The sequence below is a fragment of the Rutidosis leptorrhynchoides genome, chromosome 6 (assembly GCF_046630445.1).
Source record: "Rutidosis leptorrhynchoides isolate AG116_Rl617_1_P2 chromosome 6, CSIRO_AGI_Rlap_v1, whole genome shotgun sequence".
Lineage (NCBI taxonomy): Eukaryota > Viridiplantae > Streptophyta > Magnoliopsida > Asterales > Asteraceae > Rutidosis > Rutidosis leptorrhynchoides.
The window spans coordinates 159,191,538-159,200,127 of record NC_092338.1 but is presented as its reverse complement, the minus strand read 5'-3'; positions in this window follow the sequence as shown (position 1 = coordinate 159,200,127).

The following is an 8,590-nucleotide window of genomic DNA, read 5'->3' as shown; positions in this document are numbered from 1 at the left end:
ATGACCATCTCTCCAATTTCAAATTCTATATCTTTTCTTTTAATGTCGGCGTAGCTCTTTTGTCGACTTTGGGCGGTTTTCAACCGTTGTTGAATTTGGATGATCTTCTCGGTAGTTTCTTGTATTATCTCCGGACCCGTAATCTGTCTATCCCTGATGTTAAAGCTAAGGGGTATAAAATACTATTAAATTTTAGCAGGAAATACTATTAAATACGATACAATTTTACACAAGATATTTATTTATTTACAGAATGGACATACTTAAATCTCTGTTTGAATGATTGGTGGTTCTGGAGGAAAATTTAATGGTTTAGGATCTATGAATTGTCCCTGAATATTCCCCGGATTCTCAATTGTGAGGTCGGGTTCAAAAAATGGATTATCGGAAATTTGAATTGGAGTACTTGGTCGACTGGATAACGATTCTAAAGAAAAATCAACGGCGGTAATATTTGCTAGATGTCTTGATCTAGTTACAGGTGGTGAACGTACAAAAAGTGGTGAACGTCTTGCTCGGTGCATTCACTGAATATCCTATTAGTTTTTTAAAAGGAAAGAAAAATTATATAAGTTATCCAATTAATAGACTTTTCTAATTTTGCCCACGTTTCGAATAGCCAAAAGATGCAGCAGAGGGGCATGATTCGTTTGGTCTCAATATAATTGAGGACTGTTTGGCTCCAATAACCCGGTCCACGTACAAATCCAACTATTACTACGAACCAGAAAATTTTGATGTCTATCAATTTAACCACTTAAAATAAATTTTCGTAATTTTAAGAAGTATAGATAAGAAGTAGAAAAAAAAATCTATGTCCTAAAACTAGAATGGCGAGAAATAAGAAAGAAAAAGAGCGCGTCAAGAAATAAGGAAGAAAAATAAAAGAGTTGAAAAATAAAAGGCGTCGAAAAATAAGAAAGAAAAAGAGTGACTTATAAAACTTTAAAACACTCGACTAACCCAACCTTATTACTATCACTAACTTAAAATTATAATCGCAAATTGAGATTACTAATTGGAATGATAATTGATACATAGGTAAAAGGTGTCTAAAAATATTAAAGCTTACAGGAAAAACTATATCCCAAATGGCAATATCTTAAAATGGTACTAAAACTTAAAAAGGCGTCGCAGAATTCTAAATGTAACGACCCGGAATTTTCCGATCGTTCTATACTTATGAGATTAATATTTACATAAATTAAACCTTACCAACATGATAAGCAATCCAAACTGTTGAGACTTATATTTTTGAAAAGAGTTTTACACAACGTTTGACCGTCCAAGTTGACCGATGATATCACGAACTATATAACACACGATAATTATACGATTATGTATATGTACATATCTATACATATTTAACATGATTTAAGGATGGTTTAACATTTCATTGTGAACTAACAACAATGAGTTATAAGTATACTTTGAGACCACTAACTTAAGTTTTCAAAACGATAACTATATGTAACGTTCTTTGACATATATACTTACAATCTATAATGTGTTGTGATTTATGTCACCAATATGATTTAAGTGTAATGGGATTAATTTGTAACCAAAATAATCTTGATAAATATCGAACAAGTTTGGGGAAGTGTGGAGTGCATACTTGTTTGAACTTATCTTGACTATGACGGGGGTTCGGGGGCAGCGCCCCCGATAAGCGGGGTCCGGTTATCATACCCATCATCCATACGTATTTACTATTGGTAAATACACATCAAATCAATATCCTTATCAGCTTTAGATCTGCCCTAGATAAGAGGGAATCTTATTTGTAAGCTAGCATACATTATTACTCAAAAATTCAACACAATAATTTGTCCTTGTTCTCTCAACAACCAGACTGTCCTATAAGTATCACCATCACCTTGGTTTTTCATTTTATTCTTACAACCATCTTTCTCTAACAAAATAAAAACACACTCTTAGGAACTCTAAGTGTTCTTCACAATCTCAGCAAATACTCATGAAGAACTAGCTTCATGAACAACCTATAATCATCATAAGAAAGTTTGATCAAGATTATTTTCTATCTTTTCCAGTAGCTTTATCCAAGTAACTTGAGGTAGTAACCTTATTCATAATCTTATTCGATTCATATTTATATAGCTATCTTATTTTGTGTTATAAAATTTTTAACAACAAGAACATAGTTTGAATGATTTCAAACCTGTTCGCAAACTAAATAGATCCTTCTAATTTGATTTTTAAAACACTTCAAAACCTGTAATATATCATATTATGACAAAATTGGATTAATCATATCTTGGCTAATTAACATAATATTTAATATATATTTACTTATGATTTGATTTTATATATTCCAGGACCACCCATAAACAACACGAGAAGATTAATCATAAGACCTCATGATTGTACGCAACACGTCATCTGACAACACGGTACTTTATGTACGCAACACGTCATTTGACAACATGGTACCATGGGTCGAGATTAATTCTGATCAATACGAATACGATGGGGTCTTTATTTATTTTATTGAGCAACTAATTATGGACCATTAACAACAGACTGCTAACTACGGACTAAGAAAATATTAAAAGTATTATAAGTATATATATATATATATATATATATATATATATATATATATATATATATATATATATATATATATATATATGTAACGATTACTTGAAAAGAAAATATGTTGATATATTATATATATGGTTAGGTTCGTGATATCTATCGGAGACCAAGTCGAGTTAAATACCTTCAAGGAAAAGGTGAGTATATAGTCCCACTTTTAAACTCTAAATATTTCGGGATGAGAATACTTGCATTTTATGATTTACGTTATGGACACAAGTGATTAAAAATATATATTCTACGTTGAGTTGTACCACTGGCATACTTTCCTGTAACTTGGTAACTATTATTTACATGAGGTATTGTAAACGCGAATCCTGTTGATAGATCTATCGGGCCTGACAACCCCAACCGGACTGGACGACCAGTATTTAACGGTTGCACAGTACTTCGTTTCGGTAACTACACTTGGTACGGTGTAGTAAGATTTCATAATAAAGGGAATATGCGACGTTGATTAAATGTTAAGTATGGTTATCAAGTGCTCAACAACTTAGAATATTTTTATTAAAACGTTTATATATGAAATCTTGTGGTCTATATTTATAACGCTGCCGGCATTAAACCTATATCTCAACAACTTTATGTTGACGTTTTAAGCATGTTTATTCTCAGGTGATAACTAAAAGCTTCCGCTGCAACATGTTGAATTTAAGCAAGATCTTGAGTATGCATATTTGTGTCAAAAATAAAACTGCATATCGGAGGATTTGTAATGTAAAATATGTTGGAGGTCGTATTGTTATTATCACATGTAAAGTTTGTAAGTCTAAGATTATCGCTAAACGATAATCATTATTAAGTTGTTTAAACCTTGTATTTGTAATAAAAGCTATGGTTTGTATTGTAAAAACGAATGCAGTTTTTGAAAAATGTCGCATATAGAGGTCAATACCTCGCGATGAAATCATATGTTATTGTATTCGTCCTTATGGTTAAGGTCGGGTTATGACACTAAAGCACTTAAATCTTAGTCTAAAGAAAAAGCACTTAAGGGATTTTATGGCAGAGCCTAAAAATCTAGAAATAAAAATAACTATGGCAAAAACTATGTCTTAAAACTAAATACGAGCGAATGTTTTATTTTTTACGGGCTGCTACAGTAGCAGGCCGAATGTTTTATTTTTTATTTTTTTTCTGTTTTGAATTTTCTGTTTTATATATTTATGTAATATATTTATATAAATTAAATAAAACTTATATTTTTATAAAATAAAGATAAAGAAACTTTTATAGAACTTAAATATTTAACAAACTCTTAAAAATATTTATATTTTTGTTTTCTTTTTATATTTTCGAATATATAAAACGTATTTTTACAAAAGCGTATATTTTTTTTATATGTGTGGTGTTTCGCTTCGGCGTTCCCCGGCAGCGGCGCCAAAAATACTTGATGTTAAAGCTAAGGGGTATAAAATACTATTAAATTTTAGCAGGAAATACTATTAAATACGATACACTTTTACACAAGATATTTATTTATTTATAGAATGGATATACTTAAACCTTGCTACAACACTTATAGGCAGTGTACCTAATCGTACAGTAGTGTAGTTTTTAGTAAGTCCGGTTCGTTCCACAGGAAAAATCTTTTAATCAAAGCTTAACGCTATATTAGTTTTATTTTATAAAAATACAAATATATATATATAAGTAATATTATTATTATAAAGGGGGGTTTTTACCGTTTAATGACCGGTTTGTCGATTTTAAAACTTTAGTCGCAGTTAAAACAAAATGTAAAATATTAAATAAATAAAAGACTTAATTTAAAGCGTAAAGTAAATAACGATAATGAAATTGCGATAAATAAAAGTGCGATAAAATAAACTTGCGATAATTAAAAAGTACGATAATTAAAAGTGCAATTAAATACAATAACAATAAATAAAAGTGCTATAATTAGAAGTGCAATTAAATATAAAATAAAGGAAATTAAATATGAAATAAAAGAATTATGCTTATTTAAACTTCCGTAATCATGATGTTTGACGTGTTGATTTTAGTTTTATGCCCATGGGTTAATTGTCCTTTGTCCTGGATTATTTAATATGTCCGTCTGGTTTTTGTCCATAACAGTCCATCAGTCATAAATATAAAGTGCGTGTGTCCTCTTCAAATTATCCTTATACCCGAAGTTAAATATTCCAACTAATTGGGGACTTAAACTGTAACAAGATTTTAATACTTTGTTTAATAATTACACCAGGATGTCGACTGAGTGTAACCCAAGGTTTTAATTCTTTATTATCAATTATGCCAAGTGTCCTTGTACATAATTTCACCCCTGTTTTAATAATTCTAGTGACTATTAATCCATTTCCGTGTCCAGTTAAATGAACGATTATTCGTACATATAAATACCCCGCCTATCGTGTCCGATCGAGTGTATATGGTTATTTATAGGGACGTTCAATTGTAAATCTTTATATTAAAATTAACAAACTATCATTTAGTTAAACAAATATAAAGCCCATTAATAGCCCATAGTCTAATTTCCACAAGTGTCGTTCTTTTGTCCAAACCCCAATTATGGTAAAAAGCCCAATTACCCAATTTTAATATTTTTAGCCCAACATCATGATTACTTCGTTTTAAATAAGCATAATAATAACTTAGCTACGAGACATTAAATTAAAAAGGTTGAACATAACTTACAATGATTAAAAATAGCGTAGCGTTACACGGACAGAATTTCGACTTACACCCTTACAACATTCGCTAACACACCCTTATTATTATAAATTAAAATTAAAATTAAAATTATAATATAAATATAAATATTATACGTTGAATGAGGAGAAGAAAAAGTTTTTGCGTCCAAAACTCGCGAACTTTATAGGACAAGCCTGGAAAAAGGGCTCATGCGATCGCATGGGCTTTGCCCTTCAAGGCCATGCGATCGCATGGCCAGCTGGGGAGAGCCACATTTGGTTGTTTTCTTCTGCCGACGTTTATTTAAATATAATATAATATATATATATTAATTTTAAGAATTAATTATATATTATATTATATTCATATGCATAGTTGACTTGTAATTTTTAGTCCGTTGCGTCGAGCGTTGAGAGTTGACTCTGGTCCCGGTTCTGGATTTTTGAACGTCCTTGCGAATAATTTAATATCTTGTACTTTGCGTTTTGAATCTTGTACTCTTGTAATTTTGAGACGTTTCTTATCAATAATTGGAACCTCATTGATTGTATTTTGTACTTTTGAGCTTTTTGGTCGTTTGCGTCTTCAATTCGTCAAATCTGTCTTTTGTCTTCACCTTTTATTATTTAAACGAATATCACTTGTAAATAGAACATTTGCAACTAAAAGCTTGTCTTTCTTGTGGGATAATGCTATGAAATATATGTTCGTTTTTAGCATTATCAAATATTCCCACACTTGAGCTTTGCTTGTCCTCAAGCAATATAGTCTTGAAATACTAGAATCACTTCTTTATTCTTCACACTTTGTACATCAGTGATTTCTTTACGGTGGTATAAACAATGGTAGTAACGATGTGGTTTACAGTCTCACATGACTTATGAAAATTTAGATCCTTTAGGAAATTGGATCTTTATGAAAACATTTGATTTTTTGAAAATTAAATCTAGCTTTTACCCTAGATAAGTTTTCCGGAATAACCTTTCACCGGTGTTTGCAAAATATTTTTTTTTTGTGGGTTTGGTGGGTTTCAGATTTGAAAATATTAGCTCAAAACTTGCGGTTTTGTGTCACCCACTTGCTAACCTTGTATTGGAAAAGCAACACGTCCAGTTTACTTGCTCCGTATATTACCTTTTGATAAACTACCTTCCGGTTGTAAAGGAAAGCGTTGAACAAGCAACTGTTAAGGTAATGTCCCCTGACATGCTTTTAATTATGGTCTATAACGTGTCAGACGCAATTACTATCCTTGGTAGGAGAAATAGTAAAGCTCACCCTTATGATTTTTTGGTCTGGCACAAGGTCCTGTCTTCGACCATGCTATGCAACCACCGTTCTTACGGTTGACACCCGATTTGGTTCAGGTGACCTAATGAATTCCAGGTGAATTCCTAGGATTTTACGTTCAATGGTAATGAACGCATTGAAAATGGGTTTTCAGAAAACAAATCGGTTTATAATTTGATCAAAATATTTTCTCGTTCAAGCTCGAGTTTAGATATCATTGAATTCCATGAGTTTGTAATTCTCAATCTTTAAGGTCAATCTCTAGGATTGAGTAATATCAGTCTTAAAAGCTGATTTTTGATCTTTTAAGGAGATTATCCTTTCTGGGGGTCTGATTCATTAGTCTTATCAAGCTAATTTACACGGTGCCCCCCCCATTGTACGAGATAAATCCTTCTCATGGTTAGGATAAATCTGACCACTTGGCGACCCTATTTGATGCTGAGGTCCGTGGATTTCCTGCTGATTTTAGAGATGACTTTTCTAGATTTTTCATCAACCTACAGCTGGTCTGGACGACAACTTCATGACCTAAATCAAGAAGCGCGTGTCTTTTTCGAAAGACTTTACTTCCTTTTAACGATGGAATTGATTCATCGTGTAGATCCATCTCTTCTTTTCTTTCATCGGGTAAAACAGTTTAGTTTTGTCCAAAGCAAAAGTATCTTCAATTATTTGTTACAGAAATATGTGACATATGTTTAAGATAACTTGGTAATTTTTCCCACACTTGGCTTTTATTTTCCTTTTTATTGTCCTCTATTCCATTTTAAATGAATTTTAACATTTTGGTTTGTTTCTCAATTTATGTCCTTTCTGAGGTAACAATAATTTCGGTGTTAACACCTAGTTTTATCGTTCATAAATATGTATAAACATGATTTTGAGTTCATTTAATTGAAAATTTTGAAAATTTTTACTAGAATTGGGTAGTCAGTATATAAGACTAGGGCTGTTCTTTATTATCAGAGAGCACTAGATTCTAATACAACTACTACGTTACTAGTATTTTTAATGGTAACCAAGTGTTTAAAGTAAAAAAAATTTAAGAAATCTGAAAGAATTTAACCCCTTCCCACACTTAAGATCTTGCAATGCCCTCATTTGCAAGAAATCAGTAACAATTTAAATTATTGAGGGTGATTAGTGTGAAAATGATTAAATTTTACCAAAGTTTCCAAACATATTGGCATTTGTTTGCTGAATGATAAATGGTGCATATCATTTGTTCATTCCGTCTGTTGTTACATCACATTTATCTTGTCGTCAAAATTAGTAGCTTTTGCTGAACTTAATGCCAGTCTTTGAAAATGCGCTGTTTTACCCTGTTTTGTACAATTTACAATATACATACATACAAATATAAACATGCATGGTAATTTGAAATGGGACTTAATATCCCACTTTCAAATCCTAAATGTGAAATATTAGTACACAATAATAATAAAAATGATAAAGATTACATAAGTATATTCAATAACATAAGTTTAAATATGAATAAGTAAAAAGATAAAAACATAAAAATCATATAAATAACCAAATGGAACCAAATCAGTCTGGATAGGGGTTCCAGTTCATCTCATCAGGTGGGTTCCATTGTTGGCTATAGGTGTTCTGATAGGCTTGGTTATAGTCATACCGGTTAAAGGGTGGTCGGATATCGGGGCTGTGTGGCGGAAAATGAGCAGGTCGAGTAGGTACATAGTTATTTGGTACCTGATATGATAGCTTGCTCATGATTTGGTGCTGATGAACTAACCAGCTATCGTGTTGGCGTGGCCTATAATCCTCGTATACTCGCTCGGAGTTCCACTGCTCATACATACTATGTCTGGCCGCGTTCGTCATTGCTTCCTCATCTATACGAACGTGGACGTCAAGAATAGCATCTCGAAAGACATCCCTAATGTCTTCCGCCTCCTCCATTTCCTCGTCTGAGCCTCTCTCTACCTGAGGATGAGATCCCTCATAGGGTACTGCCTGGTTACGTCTACTTTTCAATACCTTAGCACCCACATAAACTTTC